Here is a 27,758-nt window from a genome sequence, read left to right on the forward strand (position 1 = left end):
CAAATTCTGTTGCGACTCTCTTCAAATGGTTCAAATGGCTCTGAGCACTATGGGTCTTAACATATGAGGTCATCAGTCCCCTAGACTTAGAACTACTTAAACCTAACTAACCTAAGGACATCACACACATCCATGCCCGAGGCAGGATTCGAACCTGCAACCGTAGCAGCAGCGCGGTTCCGGACTGAAGCGCCTAGAACCGCTCGGCCGGCTACACTAGGCTATCTAAAATGTGATATTGTTAACTTTTAGCCATATAACTATAAATGTAATGGTCCTAAAACAACATTTTCTCCATTGTCTCTTACAACATTTTTATTAAAAACTCACTTCAGCACAACAGTGCGAAAACAAGTCTAAACAATTCCTTGAATAATAATGAAAATGAGAAAAAAAGTTGCTGGCCGCTGTGGCCGAGCGGTTCTAGGCGCTACAGTCTGGAACCGTGCGACCGCTTCGGTCGCAGGTTGGAATCCTGCCTCGGGCATGGATGTGTGTGATGTCCTTAGGTTAGTTAGGTTTCTAAGTTCTAGGGGACTGATGACCTCAGATGTTAAGTCCCATAGCGCTCAGAGCCATCTCAACAGTTTGGTCCCTTAGGAATTCACACACATTTGAACATTTTGAACGTAGTTGTATCATTCTACATTAAAGTGTTTTTTTTCCTATTGTCTTCCAGAATCAGGAAAGTCAAACTAGGAAATCAGAAGACATTTCGCCGTAATAGACAAACTAATCCGTAATTATCGATTATTATCAGTCTCATAGTACAGGGTGAGTCAAAAAGGACTTTACAACTTTGGAATGATACAGAAAATTATTGAGGTAGCGTACCGAATCGGAAGATGTGTTATTTTGTAGAAAACAACCGCACGTTTCATATAAAAATGTCAGGTGTCACTTTGTTTCGATGTGAGTATCACTTGTGATGCGGCAAACATCCCACCGGTAATCAGTTTCTTCATACACTCGTTGCAACAAATCGACCGTAACTTGTGCATCGACAGCGTAAATTCGATTTTTCAGGTCGACTAAATTGTTTGGTAGGAGAGGGGTCTTTAATGATGCCCCAGAGAAAGAAACCAGAGGTGTCGAGTCTGGTGAGGGGGGTGGCCAAGCGATTGACATTTTACGACCAATGCATCGACCTTGGAAGCGATTATCGAGGAAACTTCGAACTTGCGTGAGGAAATGAGGTGGTGCACCATCTTGCTGGTAATAAACCATCTCATCGCGGTAATCTTCAAGGATCTGTGGAATTAAAAAGTTTTCAAGCATATATAGATACACAACACACAGCGAGCACGCTCCACTCCAGTGAAAGTAGCTATTTTAACTGTGCACTACGCTGGCGCCTCAAGAGGCAGAGTGGGGTACTGATTCACTCCATGAATCAAACTTGAGGCTGTTTGGTACAAAATGACACATCTACCGATTCCGTAAGTTATCTCAATAAATTTCTGATCATTCCAAACGTTGTAAAGTACGTTTTGACTCACCCAGTAGTTGGACTCAACTAGAAATTATCTTTACAAAAGTAAATACAGATTAGTAACAATATGTCAGTGTAAAATCTAGTTTATACAAAATAGCGAAATACAGTGAAAACGGAAAACAATGCCCCATACATTTCACACTGGACAGTGTACTTCATTATGTGTCTCATTCGCCCAACTACTTGTTTTTCATTTGAAGGCAAGAAGTGCAGATTTTCCTTGAACACTGCGCACAATCAGGCTCTTGACAGTTGACGCATTTCTTAGCTGTCTTCCTGCACTGGAGGCAAAGATGACAGTATTTTCTATTCTCCAGCTCATCATCCGTCGGAATGGTTGAGTCAGGAATGCCAATTTTTAGTATTTTACGTATCCAAGATTTGGCATCATTATTAACTGAAGAGTTCGCTAGCATTGCTCTCATGTGTGATTCCGCAAGCATCCCAAGTATCTCAATAAAATTGAACCTTTATTCCATTGCGTTAGTCACAAAAACTTTTATGAACTATGTAGCTGTTTACCCAGGCAACGTTTATAATCCACTAAATACACAAAGTGGCCATCTCTCATTCGTTCGTTCTGCTGACCAGATTGCACAATTGTGATCCAGCATGTCAACGCCTCCCTTGGTAGCATTGTGCGGTTGGTTGATTTCAGATTTACCGTTCCCACAGTTCCTTAAGTGTGGTGCATAGAGGATACACTGTTCAACCTTGCTGCTTTTCACTTTTCAAGAGAGTAGATACTTTTACCATTAAAATAGAATCGATAGAGTAATCAGTAAGGCGTCGTTTTTTGATGGTGGTGAACTATAATAAATTTCTGCAATTGGTGCACCATGGTCCTGTCTTGCAGCAGGGTCATCTCACTGAACTGCTTTTTTTTATAGCCACAAAGCGGGGAAAAGAAATGGCAGCTCGAAAAACAGGACGCCCTTTACACCCGGCGGAAAAGAGAGAGAGAGAGACAGTTTTCACTGTTGGATTTGTACTCTGAGGTCAGTACTAATAGCCCAATGAACGCATCCAGTTCGTCCATTGTTGTATCGTAGTAGCTCCTTAAGTTGGACGAATTGACGCGTGAATTGGTTCAAATGGCTCTGAGCACTATGGGACTTAACATCTGAGATCACCAGTCCCCTAGAACGTAGAACTATTTAAACCTAACTAACCTAAGGACATCACACACATCCATGCCCGAGGATTCGAACCTGCGACCGTAGCAGTCGCGAGGTTCCGGGCTAAAGCCCCTAGAACCGCTCGGCCACCGCGGCCGGCCGCACGACTTGGTCTGATTCATATTTAGTGAAGTGAATCGCCGAATATGTTCCATTATTTCTTCATCAATTAATTGTTTCCACACTTCCAATGCATAAGGTTCATTGCCCAAGCACTGCAATGCATACCTATTAAGACCTGGTCACTTACATCTCAACATATTGTAAGTGGGATGTCTCCCTCTCCATTCTGGTTGTGTAGCATTCCATTTTCAGCTACACAGATTTTGTCGTGAACCACATTACTAACAGTAGCTACTTCCTCGTCCGATTCCTCTTCGTCATGTATCTGTTTCAATACAACTACAATCTGGGGAATAATTTGGGTCTTCATGTGTGCCATTCATGTCTGAATCTAACAATGCCATTGTAGCAGGAGGATTGATTTTCGTCGTCATCTTCATGAAGCATACTTGTAGCAGTGTTATTATCATTCAGGGGTGCAGTATGAATTGCCAAAATGCGTTCGCCAAAATTGAGTCATCATCTAGAAGTATTTTCCTCGCTGGAAAGCTTTTAGATTTGCTTCACGAAGTACAAAAACAGTCGCTCACAACACGTGCAAATTTATTTGGTGATGCTTATGCCAAAATAGCCGGGTGACATGTGGTCCGTAATAGCTCATAGTATTATAGTAAAAACTAAGTTTTAGCTTACCCTGAAACAGCTGAGGCCGCAACCACCACACCAGCTAGTCAACAACTAAATGAAAATTATTTACATTGGCGCTCTGGTCTTTGATGACCCCCTGAGTCGAGAACTTGAACTTCTTGCATGACTACGAGTCATGCAAAGATTTAATAAAACTGTCTGCCTACAGTTATTTGTTAAATGGCACAAAATCATTTTGCGCTCGCCCGGTATCAAAACTTTACCCAAGATTAGCTCTTACGTTTTATTTTGTGTTGGCATCTCTCTTCATTATGAAGGGAAATGAATTTAAAAAATTAGCTGCAAAATTAAAATAATCATTTAACTGGCTTATAATGACACGATGTAAATTAATGTATATGCATACGCCGACCGCATCATGTCAGCTTTACTTTGCAGATTTACCACTAGGGAGGGATAAACAAGTGTTTTCATGTTGTACTAAACTTATTGCTGGTTTCAGTCGACTAAGTTTTTTAAATAACGTTGTGTGGGGTTTTTTAAATCTGTTTTCTAACATTTGTCACCTCTGTTAAAGAAAGTTTTGCATGTCTTTGTAATTTTATATTGTAACTACAGAGTCCGCCAGAAAAATGTATACACACTTTGAGGAACGAAAAGTATTACTTATGTGATGATTGTACCGACATCAGATGTCACATCTTTCCCTTCATTCAGTACTTAACTGATAACAAGAAAGTTATTACGTAAGTTCAGAATCACATAGTGCCGTTATCTACAGATTATACTTACAGAGGAGATACGCCGTCTCGAGATCGGAAGACGACAATGGCAGAACATACTGACTGAAACCTTGCTTTGGAGAGTAGTAATGGGTTTGCTAAAGTCCGTAGACTCTGCTGCGATGAACGCTGTTGTCTAATCTTTCTTCGCGTTGATTACGTAATCCGACAAGGCATTGTAATGCGTGCTCCTCTTCTTTTTCCACTTTTTTTTACATAAGTTACATCAGAACCATTTGTTTATGTCTGTCATAACCATTTGTTTATGTCTGTCATAACTGGAAAATGATATCCGAATTTAACTTCCACAGAAAATGTTGCATAGCTGCAATGATCATTCATTTTCAGGTGCCACAGAAAATGCTTAGCGAACAGATGACCTAGAGCGTAATTTTCCTTGATTGTTCTTTTACACAGACAGTTTCCAGTTATACAACTATGAGACGCTACAGCGAAAGATGTAGCATGTGCGCATGACAGCATCGAACCAGTCGGAAGACGGGTGACGCAGGAAAAAAAAGATGAAAACGCCATTCTGTGAACTATGTGCTGACGTATTTCCACATACTGGTTCTAGCAGTCATTAATATAGCAATGTGGCCTCTTGGTATTCCTTTTGGCACACCGAAGATTACTCTGTGATAGAACAGAAAGTGGTGTACGCTATCTAGCTAGCTATTTGTTCAATAAATTTCAGCCGGCCGCGATGGTCTCGCGGTTCTAGGCGCTCAGTCCGGAACCGCGCGACTGCTACGGTCGCAGGTTCGAATCCTGCCTCGGGCATGGATGTGTGTGATGTCCTTAGGTTAGTTAGGTTTAAGTAGTTCTAAGTTCTAGGGGACTGATGACCTAAGATGTTAAGTCCCATAGTGCTCCGAGCCATTTGAGTAAATTTCATAAACGACAATCAGACCAGTTAAATTGTGTGACAGACCAGGATTCGAACGCCTTGCCTCATGTAAGGGTTCGCGAGCCGCCCTCATTGCTTCAGTCCCTTTCCTCTACGCTGTAAAGGTCGTAAGCGTTAGTTATACGTGAGAGTTGACGTCTTGAGTTGATTTAAGTGAAGAAAACCTCTAAGGCGACGAAGACGTCATTATAAGTGGCCGGCCGGAGTGGCCGAGCGGTTCTAGGCACTACAGTCTGGAACCGCGCGACCGCTACGGTCGCGGGTTCGAATCCTGCCTCGTGTATGGATGTGTGATGTTCTTAGGTTAGTTAGGTTTAAGTAGTTCTACATTCTAGGGGACTTATGACCTCAGCAGTTGAGTCCCATAGTGCTCAGAGCCATTTGAACCATTATAAGTACCTCACTGTATTTGAACGATGTCGTGTAATAGGGCGACTAGGAGCTGGATGTTCCTTCTGCGGTACTGCAGAGAGACGTGGCAAGAATGTAACCGTAGTACACGGTTGCTGGCAGCGGTGGTCAGGAAAATGAACGGTAGCAAGAAGACCGGGCTCAGAACGGTCACGTGGCTCTACCGAGAGGGACGACCCTCATGTTCGGCGAGTGGCTGTGACGCATCGCAATGGATCTGCTGGGGGCCGGCAACCAACCTGTCTTCGTGCTAGACCTACTGGACCTACGCCTCGTGATGCGTTCGTATGACAGCAGGGGCACTCTTCTGGTTATCCTATGCGCCCTAACCGCAAATTTGTACGTCGTTCTGGTGATTCGTCCTGTTGTGTTGCCATTCATGAACAACATTCCATGTGATGTTTTCCAACAAGATAACACTCGCCCACACAGTGCTGTTGTGACCCAACATGTTGCCTTGGCATTGTCATTCAGCAGATCTGTCTCCAGTCGAACACATGTGGGACATCATCGGAGGACAACTCCATCGTTGTCCACGAACAGCTTAACCGTCCCTGTACTGAGCAACCAGAGAGCAACATTCATGGAACTCCATCTCACAAACTGACAGCCGGCACCTGTACAACACAATGCACGCACGATTGTATGGTTACATTTCACATTTTGACGGTTACACCGGTTATAAATGTACAATCATTTCACATTTGCAACGGCTTATCTTGCACTTACATTACCCTGTGAACTTGCAATGTTAATCATTTAAATACACTACTGGCCATTAAAACTGCTACACCACGAACATGACGTGCTACAGACGCGAAATTTAACCGACAGGATGAAAATGCTCTGATATGCAAATGATCTGGTGAAACGTTTTCGTGATGCCTCGTGTAAGGAGGAGAAATGCGTACCATCACGTTTCCGTCTTTGATAAAGGTCGGATTGTTGTCTACCGCGATTGCGGTTTATCATATCGCGACATTGCTACTCGCGTTGGTAGAGATCCAGTGACTATTAGCAGAATATGGAATCGGTGGGTTCAGAGGGTAATAAGGAACGCCGTGTTGAATACCAACGGCCTCGTATCACTAGCAGTCGAGATGACAGGCATCTTATCCGCATGGCTGTAACGAATCGTGCAGCCACGTGTCGATCCCTGAGTCAACAGATGAGAACGTTCGCAAGACAACAGCCATCTGCACGAACAGTTCGACGACGTTTGCAGTAGCATGGACTATCAGCTCGGAGACCGTGGCTGCGGTTACCCTTGACGCTGCATCACAGACAGGAACGCCTGCGATGGTGTACTCAACGACGAACCTGGGTGCACGAATGGCAAAACGTCATTTTTACGGATGAATCCAGGTTCTGTTTACAGCATCATGATGGTCGCATCCGTATTTGGCGACATCGTGGTGAACGCACATTGGAAGCGTGTATTCGTCAACGCCATATTGGCGTATCACTCGGCGTGATGGTATGGGGTGCCACTGGTTACACGTCTCGTTCACCTCTTGTTCGCAATGACGGCACTTTGAACAGTGGACGTTACAGATGTGTTGCGACCCGTGGCTCTCCCCTTCATGCGATCCCTGCGAAACCCTACATTTCAGCAGGATAATGCACGACCGCATGTTGCAGGTCCTGTACGGGCCTTTCTGGATACAGAAAATGTTCCACTGCTGCGCTGGCCAACACATTCTCCAGATCTCTCACCAATTGAAAACATCTGGTCAATGGTGGCCGAGCAACTGGCTCGTCACAATACGCCAGTCACTACTCTTGATGAACTGTGGTATCGTGTTGAAGTTGCATGGGCAGCTGTACCTGTACACACCATCCAAGCTCTGTTTGACTGAATGCCCAGGCATATCAAGGCCGTTATTACGGCCAGAGCTGGTTGTTCTGGGTACTGATTTCTCAGGATCTATGTATCAAAATTGCGTGAAAATGTAATCACATGTCAGTTCTATTATAATATATTTATCCAATGAATACCCTTTATCATCTGCATTTCTTCTTGGTGTACCAATTTTAATGACCAGTAGTGTATGTTGCATAGGCAAATGTATTCCCGAAATTCATATACTTACATTAATTATTTTTTGGTACTGCGATATTTTTTTTTTGTCGGTGCATTTCAGACGCTGATCCAGTTGACTCAGCGGTAAGAATGCTTTGAGGGCCCCACGCAACGCGCGTTCGGGTCCTGCATGTCACAGCAGCGCCTGACGCTTCGCCGCAGGCGTGCGGCACATTTATATTTGAGGACATGTCCCGTGTTTGACCAAAAGCGTCTGGGAGAGCGGCGTGCCAGAGCGCGGTACGTGGCCACCGCGGCTGCCAAGCACGTGCCCGCTGCCCGCGCCTCAATCTGTGCGTCGTTCGCATGACTCCTCGGCTAATCAGCCAGCTTCTGAAAAGTGCGCGCGATAAACCGCTTGGCACTCGCCACTTGTGCAGAGCCGAGCGGCTTTCTTCCGTGCACAGCCTGGTGCCTAGCTGCAATAACCGAAACTTCTCTGTCGAGGCACATAAATCGCAGCAGAACACGTCTGGCACTACGTTGGTCTTCGCTCAGTTTTAGTGGGATAGTGTGGGTCACCATCACATCACAGAAGATCCGGTTTATAACCAAAATTCTTCTCTACTGTCTTGTCAACTATGATAGAACACCGACCAAAGGCTCTGGCGAGTTCATCGGCACCGACCGACCGCCGTGTCATCCTCCGACAATGGCATCACTGAATGCGGTATGTAGGGGCGTGGGGCGAGCCGTTGTGTTTTTGTGACCTGGAACGGCCGCTACTCCTCGGTCAAGTAGCCCCTCAACTGGCGTCACAAGGGCTGAGTGCACCCTGCTCCAGTCCCCCCCCCCCCCCCCCTCCCACACCAAGCAGAACTCGTTGGGTGATAGTACGGAAATTGAGCCCGCGCGTCATCCACAGAGCAGTCACTATTACAGACGCAGCGTCAAGTCCTTATGAAATACAGAAAAACAAAGAAAGAGATAGAAAATGTGAATAAAATACGTTAGAAACGAGTGTTTATTTTGGAATGCTTGTCAGTCAGATGGCTCTGAGCACTATGCGACTTAACTTCTGAGGTCATCAGTCGCCTAGAACTTAGACCTACTTAAACCTAACTAACCTAAGGACATCACACACATCCATGCTCGAGGCAGGATTCGAACCTGCGACCGTAGCGGTCGCTCGGCTCCAGACTGTAGCGCGTAGAACCGTGCGGCCACTGCGGCCGGCTTTCTCTCTTTATTCCTTATTGTTGTCCATTTTCTGTGTATCTAATGACGGAAACAGTATTTCAACGTATAAACGTCTCCTCCTTGACTCTATATGCTTCCTTCGACCTTCTGTGTTGCAAGTGAGATTTAGCATTTCGTCTGCAGGTACAGAAACTTTCCTCTGAACCGTGACCCACTTCCGTCGCAGATGTAGAAATATCGGGTAGGCGCTGTCTAACTGGATGTAGCCATTTAGAATGCTCATGGAAGAAGCTTTAACTGTCAGCATTTCGAGGACAATATGAGGGGAACTGTTAGTGTCCATTTACGTGTAAACACATCATGCCTCAATGAGCTGGGCTAAACCTGTAGCCACTCCAGTGTCTCATGGAGTGAGAGCATCTACCAATGAAGTGCATGACAGGGGGTACTTTGCATTGTACCTCATATTAGGTTTCTTCCCAGAACACGGGAAAACTGGCTACTTACATGTTTCTTTGAGCCCTATATTTCGTAGCCCCTACGAGGGCGATACGGCGGGGTCTGTAGCATATGCCTAACTTCCTCAATTACTACTGTTTCTTGAAACTTTGTAAGTTGGATTTTGCAATATAGTTGACGTCTATCTTCAAGTGTCCGCCCACTCAGGGTTTTCGGGATTTCCATGCTGATCCTCACTAAGTCGAACAAACCTTTGACCATTGTTGTAGCCATTCTTTGTATACGTTCGGTACCTCTATTAGTGCTATGTAATACGTGTCGCACTCACCAGAGCAGATTGTACGACTGTTTTTAAGAAAGGTCCTTTGTAGACTACTTTTTCCTAGTATTCTACCAATTAAATCTGCTGAATGTCGTATGAATACCTTAATATGGGCATCCTCCTTGGTGGTATTTTGAAGTAATAATCTGTACACCAGAACCAAGGTTTCACCGTTGTAATATCAGTAATTTTCGCCTCACAAACATTAATATATGCTCAATAGTGAGCGCCTGATGGCCTAAAGTTACAGAAAAATTGTAAAGTAAAAGAAATGAACCATCGCATAGCAGCGAAAGAATCTATTATTCTTTATCTTTGCCGTTCTTGCGCGGTGCCCGTAAATCTCTGTGTACATGTATCGATTAAAGATATAAAAAAGAATTCTGCTGTTTCAAGACAAATGAGGCTTTGGGCGCCTTACCTTTTACTGTTTGTATTCCATGAAAGGCGGACGCGGACTTGCTGCGGTTTGCATCGGTATTTTATATTTTATGTGAAAATATTCAGTAAATATACTAATTGTTATTTTTCCAATCAGAAAACATGTAGTTTCTTGTAACTGATTACGAACAGACAGTATCAAGAGGACATTTTGACTATTATTTATAAAGTATTTAACCACAATGGTCATCTATTGTAATTTAATGTGAAAAGGTACGTAGCATTAAAAAACGTATGTTAAAGATAAGTGTGCTTATTTTAGAAAATTAACCTTGATGATTTCTATCTCCTCATTTACTTGAATGTCAATTATTTTGTGTTACTTCATCACCAGAAATTACGATCACGCTGATGGGCCGAACGTAGCATGAAGCAGAAGGAACATTATCGTTTTGCTATTATTTCTGAATCAGCTCTTTTTTTAATTCTGTAGTGTTGCATTTCCTTTTGAAGTCTATAAATCTTCTGGTCCCTTAGTGTTGTTCCGGGTATGACTACATCGCGACTATAAAAATGCACGGAAATGATAATGTTTCTTCCGAACAATCTCAAATAAATCAATCTGCTGCTCTTTGTAAGGTGTCAGGCAAATCCAACACCTTACATGAAAACCCTGACATGATAAGCAAATCCAGCAGTATGTCACATAGCTCCGAATAAATCGTGACATTAAATTAACCAAAGTAATACGAGTAACGAGTGAGCAAATGGAATACCACAGACTAACACAAAAATGCCTAAATGCATGTCATACCTTCCCACCGTGAGACAGACGATGTTCCGAGGGGAGGAACGAGAACAGAAGCCGAGAGCAGAACCGTATTAAGCTAGAAGGCCCTACGATAAGGGACGGACACCCACGTCGCCAGCTAACCGCCAAGCCCACCCCCAGCCCATGTTAAAAGATAGAGCCCTCCAGAAGAACAGTATAGATCTTACGATAACACTAAAAGGGCCACACCAGCTGCAAGTTTTAGCGTGAGACTTTTTCGCGTCTCTGTTACGTTGCAAACGTTAAAACCATTGCCCCACCACGAAAAGTAACCGCCAGGAGCACCCCCCCAGCCCATGTTAAAAGATAGAGCCCTCCAGAAGAACAGTATAGATCTTACGATAACACTAAAAGGGCCACACCAGCTGCAAGTTTTAGCGTGAGACTTTTTCGCGTCTCTCTTGCCCCACCACGAAAAGTAACCGCCAGGAGCACCCTCCAGCCCATGTTAAAAGATAGAGCCCTCCAGAAGAACAGTATAGTTCTTACGATAACACTAAAAGGGCCACACCAGCTGCAAGTTTTAGCGTGAGACTTTTTCGCGTCTCTGTTACGTTGCAAACGTTAAAAACATTGTCCCACCACGAAAAGTATGACGTTTCTCATGGGATAGACAGAATTTTTGTAGGCAGAGCTTAAGGTTAACATTGAGACCCTGATTGGTCAGATGAAAACACAGCCAGATAGTTTTTTTTAAACCAACTTCGGTAAATTGTAGTAAGGAGAAGTTAGGAGAGAGTTGCTTCCGAGACGGCGAGCTGTATGGAGCTGCGCCGCCTGCCGCCCCCTGACACTGCCTAACCAACGACAAGGTAATGAACGCACGCGATGCCGCATAACAGCGCATGAAGCTTCACTCATAACTGCAAAAGTCTCATCTGTTACACCCCCTTTTTGCGTAATACTAGTGTCGATCGTCAATTAAAGCTCATGGAATTCACCTTTGCTACGTAAGTTAAAATCTGAAACGCGATGATTTTTCTGTTATATAATTATTGAGAAGCCACATCAGCCACTGTAATTTATGACAAGTTAGATAAGTAATTAAAGATAATTGAGGGTCACTGTAGACAATTTTGATAGTTTTCTCTTTTGTGAAACTTAATTTAAACCTAGATTATAGATGTGATATGGCATAGGTCATCCTTCGATCCATTGTAGAACTTGGAAACCCACTCAGGGAATATTCGTTCACATTTTTGTTGAATGCAGTTGGTTTTTATCATCCTGTATTAAAATATTTCCTTTTATCAATAATGCAATTTATAAACAATGTTTTGCGAGTAGAATAAAATTTGCAATGGTAAATTTAACTGCTTTTTCGGCGTTATTTTACCAGCTAAGTAAAAATAGGAAAGTCTTGAACCCCTTCCACTAAATTTAGTTAGTATTAAAATTCTTTTACAGGGAGTGCAGTGGAGCTGACGCTGAAATCATTAAGTATTTGATTATATCATCGCTAGTCTCACTGAACTCTTCTGAACTCTACATGTCATGTGTGGTCTGGCATCTCTGTACCAGCAACAGGTCCCAGGTTCAAACTAGTCAATTCCCCAAAAAACACGCTCAGAGCGTCGTTGCGATAAAGTGGTAGGGAGCTTTTATCGCAAGCATAGTATAATGATCAAATGAGAGCCATGTGAGGACCCTTAGAAATAAAAGGGTAGCTACTCCGGGCAGTGTGTTCCGTCATGTATGGGATTCCGCTGTTCGTTCGCAGCGAGCCTTAATGACAAGTTTTACTGTATTTTTACCTGACATTTTGCGACAGTTCAGTCACACCGGTTTGGAAGAAATTTCTGCAGCGTGAGATGTTGTAAGAGGAATTTTTGGAAATTTGTGGTAAGCTCTTATGGGACCAAACTGATGAGGTCATCGGTCCCTAAGCTTACACACCGCTTAAACTAATTTCCGCTAATGACAACACACACACCCATGCCCGAGGGAGGACTCGAACCTCCAACGGGGGGAGCCGCGCGAACCGTGACAAGACGTCTCAGAGATGTTGTAAGAGACTTAGTGCATAATTTCAATCTTAGAATCGTCGTTATTGATAGTAATAGAAAAAGGCAAAGTGTTTTTGCTCGTTGATAACCTAACTCATCAGAAAATTTGGTGAAGTCTTCACGGGGGATATTGGTTAACTGAGTTAGGTCGTAATCGCAGTGTATGATGATACGTCCCCATGCCGTAAGATACCAAAATACTCTTATTGCTGGGTTAGAACCTAATGAAATGACATCTTAGTTTAAGTAAACTATCACAATTACTGGAAATCTGTGGCGAAGACTACTTCGATTACAGTAGTGCCGCATACAATCCTGCGTTAAGAAAAGGGAAAAGCCTTCACAGCAATTACGCAGAGGAACTCATCGCGAGATTAGATGTGCGATGAAAATTGCTGTAGACATGTCAGGAGGAGCGAAAGGGACAGATGAAGAATGCAGCCCTCGCTCTCTGTAGACCATTAGTAAACAAGTCAATGTCAATACAGTGTCTCCTCTGCAGAGTGTAAAGCTCTAGATCAGTGGTTCTGAGTATAATTACATGTTAGCTAGTACTGCCTCCGCTCCCCGTGTATTCCTCCACCATCAACATTAACGCCAAACAAACTTTAGAATGAAATAGAATTTGCTTTGAACGTTTTTAAGATGAGAAAAGATAAATGATGTTTAGTTGTTATAAGTGTTTTATTAAACCACGAAGTAATGCTCGAGAAAGCCGTTTGGAATGCTTATTTGTAATATTTCTTATCTCTGAAAAGGAAGCTCACTATCCACATTGAAAGGGGACAGTTGTTATAAAACAACTTCCTCAGCACCACTTCCCTCCTTAGCGACACTTGCTTCACCCACACCTTTCATTTAAAATCAGCCAAGTTAAACTGTCTGCACTATACTTCGACCTATTGTTTGTAAATCACTCGACTGCAGACTCCTTACTTCTGAACTGGCAGCAATTGGAAGACTTCAGGCTGCCAATGCGTTGTGTCTGACCACTGACACTAATACTACTACTACTAATACTAATAATACAGTGTAGATCTTCAAGCTGTGTAGCAATTACATAGTTAATGTTGTATTCTGTTGCCAGACAGTTCGTTTATTGTTACAAAGTGAACAAAGAACTAATTTCTGTTCTATAGCGGGAACTATCCACAACACGGAGAAGGCGTTGTTTTCATGAATATTTAAGCATATGTGATGTGTGTTTTTTCAGTTTTACTGTCGTAGAAGCGTGGTACAAAGTATGTATGTAACGGGTGGACTGTGTGTAGAAGACATTCACCATATTTTCATTTCACAAGCCGTAACCACCACACTATGTCACACATTAATGATGGTATTCGAAGAAATATAGTTGTTGGTAATTTATGTAATAAGTATCATCGTCTTACGGAATAGTGACAACGCTAATAATTTTTTAAAATAATTTAGTTTCATGATCAAAATGGTATTGAACTTTTCGTTTTTACTTCTTATAAAATTCCATTTTATCCCTCAGGGGGTAATTCCACCAGGTTGGGAACTACTGCTGTAGATTTACATACATATTTCGGAAGTCATTGTATAGTGCATGGCGGATCATATGTCGTATGTATCTGTTAATCGCCCTCTCATGCAGAGTTGGGCATTTACAATATGTAAAGCTGAAATGTGAAGGTACAGTGCTCTTTCACATATACTAGGCTTTCATTTCGGTTGTTTTTTGGGAATATTGTCCCAAATTAAATTAAAAATAGCCCCCATCTCCCAGGCTTGACCACAATTTTCGGAAGGTTTACCTTGGTTGTAAGGCAAATGCTGGAACTGGAAATCAGCTCACAAATAAGCACAATTGGGACTCCCTCTGCTCCTCATCGAGCTTGACTGTTGGTTGGCAGAATGTCCCTGCCTCTACAGTGGTTTACTACTCGAACAGACATCTCCACCTTCAGGATTAGGGAATAAAAAAAAATTGTAAGATCGTCATGTGTAATAAGCCCAAAGAGGAGACACCACTCTAGAACGTCACTTTTCTTTAAAAAAAGTTATAATAACTCTTTCACATATTTGGAGTGTTTACTTTTAGATCCCAAAATGATTTGACTGTATTCAAATTACAATTACGTCTCGGAAATATTTGAAATATGGACAGCTTGAGGGCCATAGGATACTAACAGCTGCCACAGTACATGCTGCAAATGGAAGTTTGCACAGTGTCATTTAGTCCAAGTGGCAACACTCATGCCGCAGTGGATACACCGGTTCCCGTCAGATCACCGAAGTTAAGCACTGTGGGGCGTGGCCAGCAGTTGGATGGGTGACCATCCAGGCCGCCATGCGCTGTTGCCATTTTTCGGGGTGCACTCAGCCTCGTGATGCCAATTGAGGAGCTACTCGACCGAATAGTAGCGGCTTCGGTCAAAGAAAACCATCATAACGACTGGGAGAGCGGTGTGCTGACCACACGCCCCTCCTATCTGCATCCTCATCTGAGGATGACACGGCGGTCGGATGGTACCGATGCGCCACTTGTGGCCTGAAGGCGGAGTATTTATTCCAAGTGAACCCCTCCCCCCTCAATGAAAAAGATACTTTTGGGTCGTGCGGAAGCTGCAATCAGCTGAATATGGGATATTTGACTACTGAACAAAGCTGGAGTGACAGCACTCCTTTTTAACCCTCCCAGGAGATATACGACGGATAAGGCAGCGCACAACATGCTCCATGAAGAAGAAAAAATTGAAGAAAAAAGCAACACTGGTCTTCAAATTACAGCAACAAGAAGCCTTACAGGAGCAGGGAGGGAAAACGTATGGTGCTTGCGAAGGGGTTTAGTGCTAGCATTCATTTATTGGTACAATTTGATTTTCTAAGTTTAATGCTAACATTTTTTATTCTAAAAATTAATCAGTCTCAACGAAATTTTTGCAGGAAGTAGTTTTGAGGTATTTGCGTACTTCTTTGCATCATATTTATAACCGATAATTAAAGGAAATTTAAGTTTGAAACTTGAAAAATTGTTGAAAGTAATTAATAACTTTTCTCATAAAATGTACACAAAGAACTCTTGAACAGTGTCTTGCGAATGTATCTAAAAAATCTGGAATGTAGTTGTCCGTATTATTTTTCGAATTTTGGACAGCTCAATATGATCTCACTTGCTTTTCTGAAAACTTTCATATAATGTTATACACAGTATGTTATATTTCAAGCTAAAATTTATGAAAAGAAATTACTTTTTAAAATATTTTAATTTGGATATTATAATCGATAAGTACTAGTTCATAATGTACAGTTAAAATTATTTTTTAAAAAACATGAAATTACGAAATATATACACACTTAAAGTTTCTATTATTAATTATACAATACTGTACTGTTTACTATGTTTATTTCTGGATTCATTTGTGAAATAATAATCGAAATTAATAATGTAACGAAAGCTAGTAGGAATTCAACGCCGCCAAGATGTTTGACATTCATTTGTTAAGAAAAATTGCAAACCCTCTGGAATATTGTACTTTCCGCTGAGTGAGAGAGTCGTAAGCTTTCCTCTGATGTGATTGTGCGTATTTTTGTATAATAGGTGCGAACAATGTAATTTCGGCTTTGTTAATGTGAAAAATCAAAAGACTGTATGATATACTAAAATGTGAGAAAATATATTTACGTAAAAAAAAAAATCTGCAGCAACAGCCTGTAAATTTATTTAGTACAAACCAACCGTGAGGACCTGATGTGAGATTTTTCAGATTCAACAATCATACGCCTAAACAAGAAGAACTGGAGCCATCTCGATATTTTAAAAGTTTATTGTAATATTAGCTCCTCTCAAAATCTCCATAAAGACTTTGCTTATTATTTGACAGCACAATAGCTGGAAAAGGAAGGAGGGTGGATATTACAAATACTAACAGTTGGGTTTCAAAAAGATCATTAAAATCATGCTAAAAATTCAATAATCAACGAAGTTCTGGAATTCAAACCTTGGGTATCACTACATCTTTACGTGACTGATACGATTTTAAAATTCCGTTAAAGTCGGCAAAGTAGAAGAAAAGTTAAATTTTTGGGTTGAGACTTTCATTAATTTAGTAGCGAAACTGAAGCTGTGTGTTATATCCATTCTCGTGTAGGTTTTATTCTCACAGCATCGTTTAAGAGCTTGTCGAATGCAGACGAAGTAGAGAAAAGCCAGTGACAAGTGGTTTTATTCGGTTTTATACTCGGTTGAATCAACAGGATTAACAGCATCCAAGTTAGAGGTCCTGGACTTGTCGTCAGTATAACGATGTGATAGATTCACCAATTGGCTCTGACTCTCGTGTTCACCTGTTATCACCATGATGACGTAATACCGTTTGTGTTCGGAGGCCGCGTCACCGATATCAATTGTGTCTGGCCGCCGTCTGCGGACCGTGTTCGCACCATTTATTTCCGGCGTCCTGTCCAATTGCATTGATTGGTGCCATGGGCACGTCACACTGAAGTCCAGGGTTGCCAACGTCAACGTTCGTATGAAAGCACACCAAAAACAAGTCTGTCAAACATCTCCATCTGTGTGACGCATAAAGGCAATAGAGATACTGTTTCTGTTGCATATGGTGAATAAAATATTTGTTACTAAACTGCAATTTTAGACCTCTTATGGAAATGAAGTGCCTCTTATTCTGTTCAGAGTTCCCTGTAGCTTTCTGTTTTGCCTTATACTTACTATGTCTCAGCAATATTTTGATATGATGCCCAACATGTAATTTAATACGACTGTGTTAGAGGACAATCAGCAGGTACTTCCATTGTCTGTTTAAGGAACAGTGAAACTGATTTGGGCTTGGCGAGTCTGTAGTAAAGTACAGATCTCTCACTGCGCAGTTGGTGGCAGTCAATTTGTTCCTCGACTGCCTGTGACAGAGAAGCACGAGCGGCACTCGCTAATGACCTGTGTCATCACGTGCGTGCTGTTGTACCTGGCCGTAATAACACAGTACCGTATTGCGGAGGACTAATTTGATACTACGTGAAAGGCCTACTAGCCGGACGCAAATCTGTTCAACTAATCGTTATGGGTATATGCCTGTGGCAGTCGTTTATTTCATCTCTCTTCCATCTTTTCTCATTTCGCGCCGCTACATAGTGTATCAAAAATACTTCGAATACTTTAGGAACTTCTTCTCACATATAGCAAGGAAAATATGGCAGGTAAACATATGCAAGTCAAATTTCCATGTTATTATCGAAAGAAAATTAGAACAATTTATGTGATGTAATCGATATATGTCGGGTAGCTGATGAAATCACCGTTTTGTACATGGCGACACAGTGAGATGGCGATATGTTTACATTTGCCTAATGAATACATTCGTTTCTGGTCGCTCTCATAATGTTACACTCGTGAAGCTCAATAACCCTTACGATCAACGTCAACAGAGGCGTCATTAAGAATACTCTTCCAGGCCTTCTACGGAGACAGGCCTGCCAATAAGGAAAATATTCTGACTTTTGAAGATGCTCTGACCAGTATCTACCATGAAAAATAGAGACCAACAGGTTCGTCCGATGTCTGTTCATTGGGTTTCTATCTCTGAGGCCGCCTATATCAATTAGTTTACGTATATGACCTTAAAAGACTGAGAAATATTCCGCCAGTTTGTTACAGAAGTCTGTGAAAGCATTTGACATTGTTCACAGTGGCACTGTCGGTGCTACAAAGAATGTAGCGCATGTGTAACAAGGGGAGGACAATTTGAATATTCTGAAAGAATTTATGTGAGATCATAATAGTGCAAACACTTTCTGTAGGCTGACACTTATAAATGATTATTCCACAAAATGTAGACTTTTCGGATGTATGTTTACATGACAAACTCCTTGTTTTTGTATGACATACCCTGGCATAACAATTTATCAACAGATTTTTCCCAGCGTCGTGTATATTCGAATGGATCAGCCCATTATGGATAGGCTCTTTGTTTTATCTCATACTAACGAGAGGACCCGGTTCAGCATAAGTTGGAAGGTTTACTGGTTTCACGCTGAAGTAGCTCTGTTGATGTAGTGTTGTGCCAGAAATTATAGTATATAACAGGAGCTTCCCAATTACGCCAGAAGGCGCACAGATCAACAGATTTCCTCTGACAGTAGAGTGATGGCTCTACAGTCGATTTAACCACGTAGATTCACAGAGAATTACGTGAAACACTGGCTCAGTATGTAGTCTTTGGCAAGATTACAGGGCGATATTTTATCCACAACATTCGCCCATTGCTTCCTGTGGAATACAACCTCTTGTTGAGTTACTGTAGCTGTCTGACCTTGAGATTACTGTAAGGAGCTCAGACAACGATCGCGCTATTTACCAAAGGATATGTACATGTTTTTTTTTTATAATTTTGATTTAAAGTTTCTTAATGCTTCCTTATTACAGATCTTTATTTTCGTAGGAGAGCACTAATGCATTCTCTAAACACGATTTTAATTTCCTTTATTGGCATTAACAAACATTTACAAATGTTGTTCATTTAGTAAATAGTTAAAAAATGAATACAACTTGTACTTTCAGTCTACAGTATACGTATGCAGTTTGTTATGTTAAAGAGCTTTCTAGACATTAGTTTTCAGATTGGATCTTTATTTTGACTTTATTTTGGATATCGGGAGTCCATTTACAGACTATTGTAAAAGGGGACTCGGAACACGAGTATCTGTGTGTTTCTGAAAACTTCGCTACAGGGTATTTTAAAAATCGTGTCCAGATTTAATGTAGAAATAAGGGTCAATGCTGGACTTGACTGAAATACTGCAATGATTTCGTGAAAAGCCACTGTAGCTTCTTGATACCTGATTCAACATGTTGTCGAATGTGTATGTCTTTTGTACATTGAGTATGGTGAGTCTAATTTGAAAAGTCTTCACAACTAAGCTGCGAGATGGCTGGTGTTATTACGCGCAGAAATGTGACTATGGAAAGAGGAGGAACAGCAGATACATTCTGTTTCAAAGCATCATTGGTACAGTCTGAAAAATAAGCGTGTTGTTCAGTAGGTGTAGTGTCTAGTTTGCTATTTCATCTCTTCCATCGGCAGAAACAACAAACGCGATGTACAAAAAACTATTGACAGAAGACTTTCTTCGGTCTGGTCTTCGCTGAAAACATCTGTCAGTCGTAAGGGGAAAAAATAGTTACATTGTTTCTAAACCAGCTCTGATAACGACAGGTGGCTAGGTCATTGCTGACGACACAACCAACCATATTCGTCAGCCGTTAGTAGTAAAACTTATCTCTGGCTGGCAGCAGTCTATTCGTTTCTGTCATATTAGCACGTGTCACTGTCTACGCTCACTTTCTTATACTTTCTGTTGTGGCAGATAATGTGGAGCGTCCGGCACTTTTGCCACCATTGTGGCCTTGGACTATTTCCTCGACCTGATAACCACAGACAGCTGCTTGCAAATCCAACAGAATTCGCCTTATCCGCGGCATATATTACATCGTGAATGCTTCCTCTCTTTACATCCAACCTCGGCTGATACGCGTCAACAAATTAAAAATGTCTGCAATAACAGAAAACGTCGAAAATGTAAGTTTTCTGACGAAGTCGCAGCTGTAATCAAAGAGTTTACCTAATTTAAATAATGAAAAATACGTTATTATACACACTGGTACACGGTATGAGCCGAGCATTCATCTACGTTACTCTATTACACGCAGACACACACACACACACACACACACACACACACACACACACACACACACATACACACGTTGTTTTACCAGAGGACGCATCTGAGCCTTTGACTAACTATTACCCATATGGAAAATTGAAATTGTTCAACCTCGTTGTCTGCGCAAATGTGTTGTACCTAAAGAAGATAAAAAAGTACGATTAGTTATTGACATTTACGTGAGATGGCTCGTAAGTTCTATACTCATTTTTTTATATATAAAGTTACGTTTATATATAAAGTAAGGTTTGGCCCTGTAGCGATGTACGCTATTGTTTTATCTATTCAACTGGTTATTATTGTTGTGACTTGGCAAGACAGCCAAGCCACTAGGAGAGGAAGCCGAAAGGCACGCATTTAAGCTCACGCAGGATGGCGTGAGGTCTGGAAAATGACAAGGTCTTTATAGTAGCAAAAATAGTACGTAGCTTCTGGAATACTTAACTTTAATCCATAATTGGTGAACATCGGTGTGATGGTACATGCATCACAAGATAAATAGCAAATGATAATGGCGCCTGGCTAGGTCGTAGCACATGACGTAGCTGAAGGCTATGCTAACTATCGTCTCGGCAAATGAGAGCGTAATTTGTCAGTGAACCATCGCTAGCAAAGTCGGCTGTACAACTGGGGCGAGTGCTAGGAAGTCTCTCTAGCCCTGCCGTGTGGCGGCGCTCGGTCTGCAATCACTGACAGTGGCGACACGCGGGTCCGACGTATACTACCGGACCGTGGCCGATTTAAAGGCTACCACCTAGCAAGTGTGGTGTCTGGCGGTGACACCACATTTATTATCTACATCAATAACCACTGGTAGTAATAAATATTATTCTAACACTCGTTTCTCCACCGCCTTCCATTTAGCTGTAGGTGTACGATGAACGGTGTACGTTGGACCTGTATCGATAGTATTCTAAGACGATCTGATTGTAACACTTGAACACTTTCTCTCTGTTATTCGTGTAATCCAGATATCTAGATTGTAAACAAATGTTTATGAGTTGTTTCTAGCTGTTAATTTCCAGGTCTGTCTTCAAGTTGTCCGTGGAAATTTTTGGTTTTTATATCGATTATATGTGCTATTTTCTCGTACCATAAACGTTATATTTTAGGTGTTGACTATTATGACATATGTAATTGTCTGTGCAGCTGTCTGTGGTTATCAAGTCGAGGAAATAGTCCAAGGCCACAGCGGTGGCTAAAGCGCCGGGTGCTCCACAGTATCTGCCATAACAGAAAGTATAAGAAAGTAAGCGTAGACATTGATACGCGCTCATATGACAGGAACGCATAGACTGCCGCCAGCCAAAGACAAGTTTTACAAACTAACGGCTTACGAATAGGGCTGGTTGTGTCATCAGTAATGACCTAGCTGGTTTTACACTGAAGCGCCAAAGAAACTGGTATAAGCATGCATATTCAAATACAGAGATATGTAAACAGGCAGAATACTACTCTGCGACTTGCAACGCCTATATAAGACAACAAGTCTGCCCGCATCTCGTGGTCGTGCGGTAGCGTTCTCGCTTCCCACGCCCGGGTTCCCGGGTTCGATTCCCGGCGGGGTCAGGGATTTTCTCTGCCTCGTGATGGCTGGGTGTTGTGTGCTGTCCTTAGGTTAGTTAGGTTTAAGTAGTTCTAAGTTCTAGGGGACTTATGACCACAGCAGTTGAGTCCCATAGTGCTCAGAGCCATTTGAACCATTTGAACAACAAGTCTCTGGTGCAGTTGTTAAATCGGTTACTGCTGCTACAATGGCAGTTTATCAAGATTTAAGTGAGTACTAACGTGGTGTTATAGTCGGCGCACAAGCGATAGGATACAGCATCTGCGAGGTAGCGATGAAGTGGGGATATTCCAGTACGATCATTTCACTAGTGTACCGTGAATATCAGGAATCCGGTAAAACATCAACTCTCCGACATGTCTGCGGCCGGATAGATCCTGCAAGAATGGGACCAACGATGACTGATGAGAATCGTTCAACGTGATAGAAGTGCAACCTTTCCGCAGATTACAGCAGATTTCAATGCTGGGCTTTCGGAGCGAAGACCCACTCGTGTACCCTTGATGGCTACGTGATACAAAGCTTTACGCCTCGCCTGGAGCCGTCACACTGACATTGGACTGTTGATGACTGGAAACATGTTGCCTGGTCGGACGAGTCTCGTTTCAGATTGTATCAAGCGGATGGTGGTGTGCGGGTCCGTGGACAACCTCATGAATCCATGGACGCTGCATGTCAGCATGGGACTGTTCAAACTGGTGGAGGCTCTGTAATGGTGTGGGACGTGCGCAGTTGGAGAGATATGAGACCCCTGATACATCTAAATTCGACTCTGACAGGTGCACGTACGTAAGCATACTGTCTGATCAACTGCATCCATTCATGTCCATTGTGCATTCTGTCGGGTTTGGACAATTCCAGCAGAACAATGCGACACTCCACACGTCCAGAATTTCTAGAGAGTGGCTCCAGGAACACTCTTCTGAGTTTAAAACACTTCCGCTGGCCACCGAACTCCCCAGACATGAACATTGTTGAGCATACCTGGGATGCCTTGCAATGTGCTGTTCAGAAGAGACGTCCACCCCCTCGTACTCTTAGGGATTTATGGACAGCCCTGCAGGATTCATGGTATCAGTTCCCTCCAGCACTATTTCGGACATTAGTCTAGTCCATGCCACGTCGTGCCGGAGCACTTCTGCGTGCTTGCGGGGGCCCTACACGATGTTAGGCAGGTGTACCAGTTTCTTTGGCTCATCAGTGTAAAACAATATAACTGTTCCCTCACGACTGCCATGTTTTCAGAGAAGACCAGACCGAAGAAAGTGCTCTGTCAGTAGTTTTTTGTAAATCGCGTTTGTTATTTCTGTCAATAGGAGAGATGACACGTTTGTGAGTAATAACGCTAAGCATTCGCTAAAACGCTATATCTAGTAGACTTTTTATATTTTTTACTTCCTTTTTATTTTAATGTGTTGTTGAAGGTGGAACTGAAAATGAGTTATAGATAAAAATTGTCCAGTAGCTTAATAATGTACCTGTTTTACCCAAACAACCTAGTGGATATATCTTTCCTTTCCAACTTAAGAATCCTTGATAATGATCTTCCGTAATCTGCTTCCATCATCTCTTCTTGTTAGCACTTTTCTTTTTCATTTCATGCGTTATCTGTCCAGCTAATTGTTAACACTCTTCCATAGCGCCATGTTTCGAATGATTCCATTATCTGCTTCACCAGGTTTCCAATGTTTCCACGTCCGTACAAGGCCGTGCTGCGAACGTGCACTTTCTGAAACAGCTGACGTAATGTATGACAGAACGAAAGGTAGTGTGTCAGCTGCTGGTTCTACGCAGCCAATGACACCTCGTAATTCGTGAGACATTCGGAAAAAAACGCTTAAACATTTGAGAAGTAGCGAAATAGAGTGTGATTTCAGTTTTGGCACTAAAAATTCATCGTGTCTTTTCCCGCCTCTCGGTGGTCACGCGTAAGTATCATCTCATGGCTACAGGAAGCTGGTACGTTAGCTGAGCTCTTTTATTGAAGAAAGGTTTCTGCTCCTTTGCCTACATACATCTGATGTCTTCCTTGCTTCAGCCATAGCGCGTGATGTCGCTTTCTACACGTTAGAATGCCATTACTTCTTCCAATAATGTAGCTTTCTCAAATCCGATCGTAAACAAATCGCTGTTATCCTTTCAACTACTCTACGGCGCCATCGTCATTGCTTTGTTCATCCTTAAGCCATATCCTGTGCTGAAACTTCCTGGCAGATTAAAACTGTGTGCCGGACCGAGACTCGAACTCGGGATCTCATTCTGGCATATCCTGTGCTATTTATTCTGTTCGTTATACTAAACAAGCCTTTATACTTCCTTACCTTTGGCCAAAAGAGCTTGGGTATGTTATCTACTAAGGTGAGCTCTGGAATATCTCCCCGTCACACTTTTAGTCCTGTTCCGAAACTTCGTAAGTATTGAAATTCTTCGTGCTATTGTTCATTGAAAATTGTCTGCTGGCGTAAAAACTACTACCGCTCGATTTTCATTTCGTTGAATTTTACGTTCAGAGGGAACAGAGAGCTATATCATTTTTAGAAAGCTTGTTGCCAGCTCTATTTAACACATTGGAATCTTATACTAAATTGCAAGCAAACAGCAGAGCGTGCTCTTTCACAACCAGGTCAAGTCTTTCCAACTTGTGTCATTACGGGACGTGTTTAAATCTACATCTGTACATCTACATGATTACTCTGCGATTCACAATTAAGTGCCTGGCAGAGGATTCATCGAACCACCTTTAACCTACTTCTTTACCGTTCCATTCTCGAACAGCGCTCGGGAAAAAATGACCATTTAAATCTTTAGTGCGAGCTCTGATTTCTCTTATTGTATTATGATGACCATTTATCTTTATGTAGGTGGGCACCAACAAAATATTTTCACCACCTAAGGAGAAAGTTGGTGACTGAAATTTCATGAGAAGGTCATGCCGCAACGAGAAACTCCTTTGTTTTTATGAATGCCACCCCAGTTCTTGTATGCCAACACAATTCTTGTACCATATCCGTGGCACTTCTCCTCTATTTCGCGATAATACGAGCTGCCCTTCTTTGAAATTTTTCGGTGTCCTCCGTCGATCCTGTCCGATGTGCATAACATATCGTACAGCAATACCCCAAAAGAGGGCGCACAAGCGTGGTGTAGGCAGTCTCTTTAGTAGACCTTTTACATTTTCTAAGTGTTTTACCAATAAATCACAGTTTTTGGTTTGCTTTCCCCACATCATCTGTGTGATCGTTCCAGATTAAGTTATTCGTATTTGTAATCCTTAACTATTCAGTGGAATTCACAGCCTTCAGATTTGTGTGATGTATCGAGTAACCGAAATTTAGCACATTACTTTCAGTACTCATGTGGATAACTTCAAACTTTTCATTATTTAGAGTCAGCTGCCACTTTATCCAACATACAGATATCTTGGCTGAATCATTTTGCAAGCGGTTTTGATCATCTGATGACTTTACAAGACGGTAAATAACAGAGTCATCTGCAAACAAGTTAAGATGCCTGCTCAGATTGTCTCCTAAATTGTTTATGCAGATCAGCAACAATAAAAGTCTATAACACTTCCTTGGGGAACGGCAGATATTACTTCTGTTTTACTCGAAGACTTCTCGTCAGTTATTACGGCAAGAATTCACCAATCCCGTCACACAGCTGAGACGATACTCCATAGGCAAGCAATTAAATTAGAAGTAGCTTGTGAGGAACGGTGTCAAAAGCCTTCTGGAAATGGCAATATTTGCGTTGCGACAACAAAAAAATAGTTCAAATGGCTCTGAGCACTATGGGACTCAACTGCTGAGGTCATTAGTCCCCTAGAACTTAGAACTAATTAAACCTAACTAACCTAAAGACATCACACACATCCATGCCCGAGGCAGGATTCGAACCTGCGACCATAGCGGTCTTGCGGTTCCAGACTGCAGCGCCTTTAACCGCACCGCCACTTCGGCCGGCTGTTGCGACAACAGCTTAAAACGACAGTCACGACTGTTTCATATATTACAGCTGCGTTTGCACGTTAATTGTTTCAGTCTGCTCCCATCAGTAAGCGTGAGGTCGAAGTAACCGTATCTTCATAGACACTAAAAATGGGGCACCTATTTAGGCTACCTTTTCATTTTGAAATTGCCCGTACCGCTGCCTCATGAAAATTTACTATTGGTCCTAAAAGAAACTTGTGTACTGAAATCTGTAGGCGGCCATAGTACAATCGTCTGTAAACCCATAAGATAATATTCTTCTGACAAACTACTCTCAAGTATCCTTATGTCTTGCAGTAACGTCTGTGATCATCCGCGATTTTTTCGACATTTTATACTAGTTTTTTACAGTTATTACACACAGTGGACACAACACTGGAAGAAGTTCTTATCTGTACGCGCCGACAGGACGAGAGAGGTAATGCAGTCGTGAAGGCCTCAGAGATGACAGTGAAAGGCAGCTAGCCATTTGCATCTGCCACATATGATAAGCACGAGTCTTCGAATCATAGGCAAGTAGGAGACTTCTATTCATAAATGCAGCAGACAGCTTCCACTGGAACTACGATCCCACCATTTTCTTTGTCCGTTCGTGCGGATAGCTGTGCAAGTACGTCAGCACAGACAAGTCTCATTCAGGTCTTTCATACTCGCCTCAGTGGCTGGCAACACCGTCACTGAGGGCCAACTCTGTCTGATTCCCACTTATCAGCTGTTACACGCGCGCACGTGATTGTGTGCATATGTGTGTGTGTGTCTGTGTGTATGTGAGGAGGCGCATTGAGCGATAACACAGGGCCAGATAATGTAGCTTAGAGCTGAAAAACTTCCAGCAACCTTGACAAAAGGCTTGGAATTCGCAAGAAATGGTACAGTTCTAACTTTGAACCTTTAGTATCTCAGTATATTGTCTTAGAGCAGAAAGTGTCTTTGCAGTAGATGTTTCGGCGTCTTATTGGTTAACAGCCATACAGCGTAGATGTTGTCGAAGTAGTAACTGGCAAAACCAAGTTAATTCCAAATCACTTTAAGTACATGGTTTCTTCTCAATAGCATTTTTCTTTTTGTGTCTTTGAGGTACAATTCGTGAACGCGACACAGATGATTAGCCTTCTGGCAGATGTCACTATGACAAAAAGAAAAAAAAAATGTCCAGAATTGTATTATGTAACTGCTTGACAGATAAATGTATTGTAAATTTTTGTATAGGATTACCTAAGAACATTGTGTGACAGTGAGTTTGAGGTAGCATTCTTCTTAGCGGAAACAATGTGCCTGCGGTGGATACGTCACTTGCCTACGTATATTCATCAAGCTTACTGATTATAGCTGTCAATCCGCAAGTAACAGGTGTATCGACTAAAAGTTAACAACTGAATGAATTTTCTGATTGAACCTCTAGTGTGTCTGTTGTTTGGCCTGGACGGTATACTTTTGGAGCGCGTGAGGCACCACATCAACAAGACATTATAAATCGTTCAAAAAGAGACTTGTAGTTTCTTCTGAGTCGTGTACTAATTAAAAGTTGCCAAGTTTTTCACGAATAAATCGAATCCTGTAGTCCAGCAGTAGGTTGCAAAATTTACGCGAGTGGAAATACAGGATGTCCGAGAAGATATTTTCCAATTTCACCATGCAAGATAATGTCTTCTAATTGATTTGGAGGAATGATCTATTGATGTAATACATCGCCTTTCCTAATTCCTCAGGTCACTTCAGTATGCACACCTCTTGTAGCACACGGAAAATGTCATCAGTAACATCACATTTTCATATACGTAAAGTTTA

General features: G+C 42.1%; 1 long non-coding RNA gene and 1 pseudogene across 1 annotated transcript in view; both read left to right on the top strand.

Moving 5' to 3' along the window:
* Window positions 1–27,758, top strand: part of LOC126474897 (uncharacterized) — a 503,290-nt gene that overhangs the window by 181,656 nt on the left and 293,876 nt on the right. The window lies entirely within an intron of this gene.
* Window positions 14,921–15,038, top strand: LOC126475980 (5S ribosomal RNA; annotated as a pseudogene).

This window comes from Schistocerca serialis, chromosome 4 (genome assembly GCF_023864345.2).
Source record: "Schistocerca serialis cubense isolate TAMUIC-IGC-003099 chromosome 4, iqSchSeri2.2, whole genome shotgun sequence".
NCBI classification, from domain to species: domain Eukaryota; kingdom Metazoa; phylum Arthropoda; class Insecta; order Orthoptera; family Acrididae; genus Schistocerca; species Schistocerca serialis.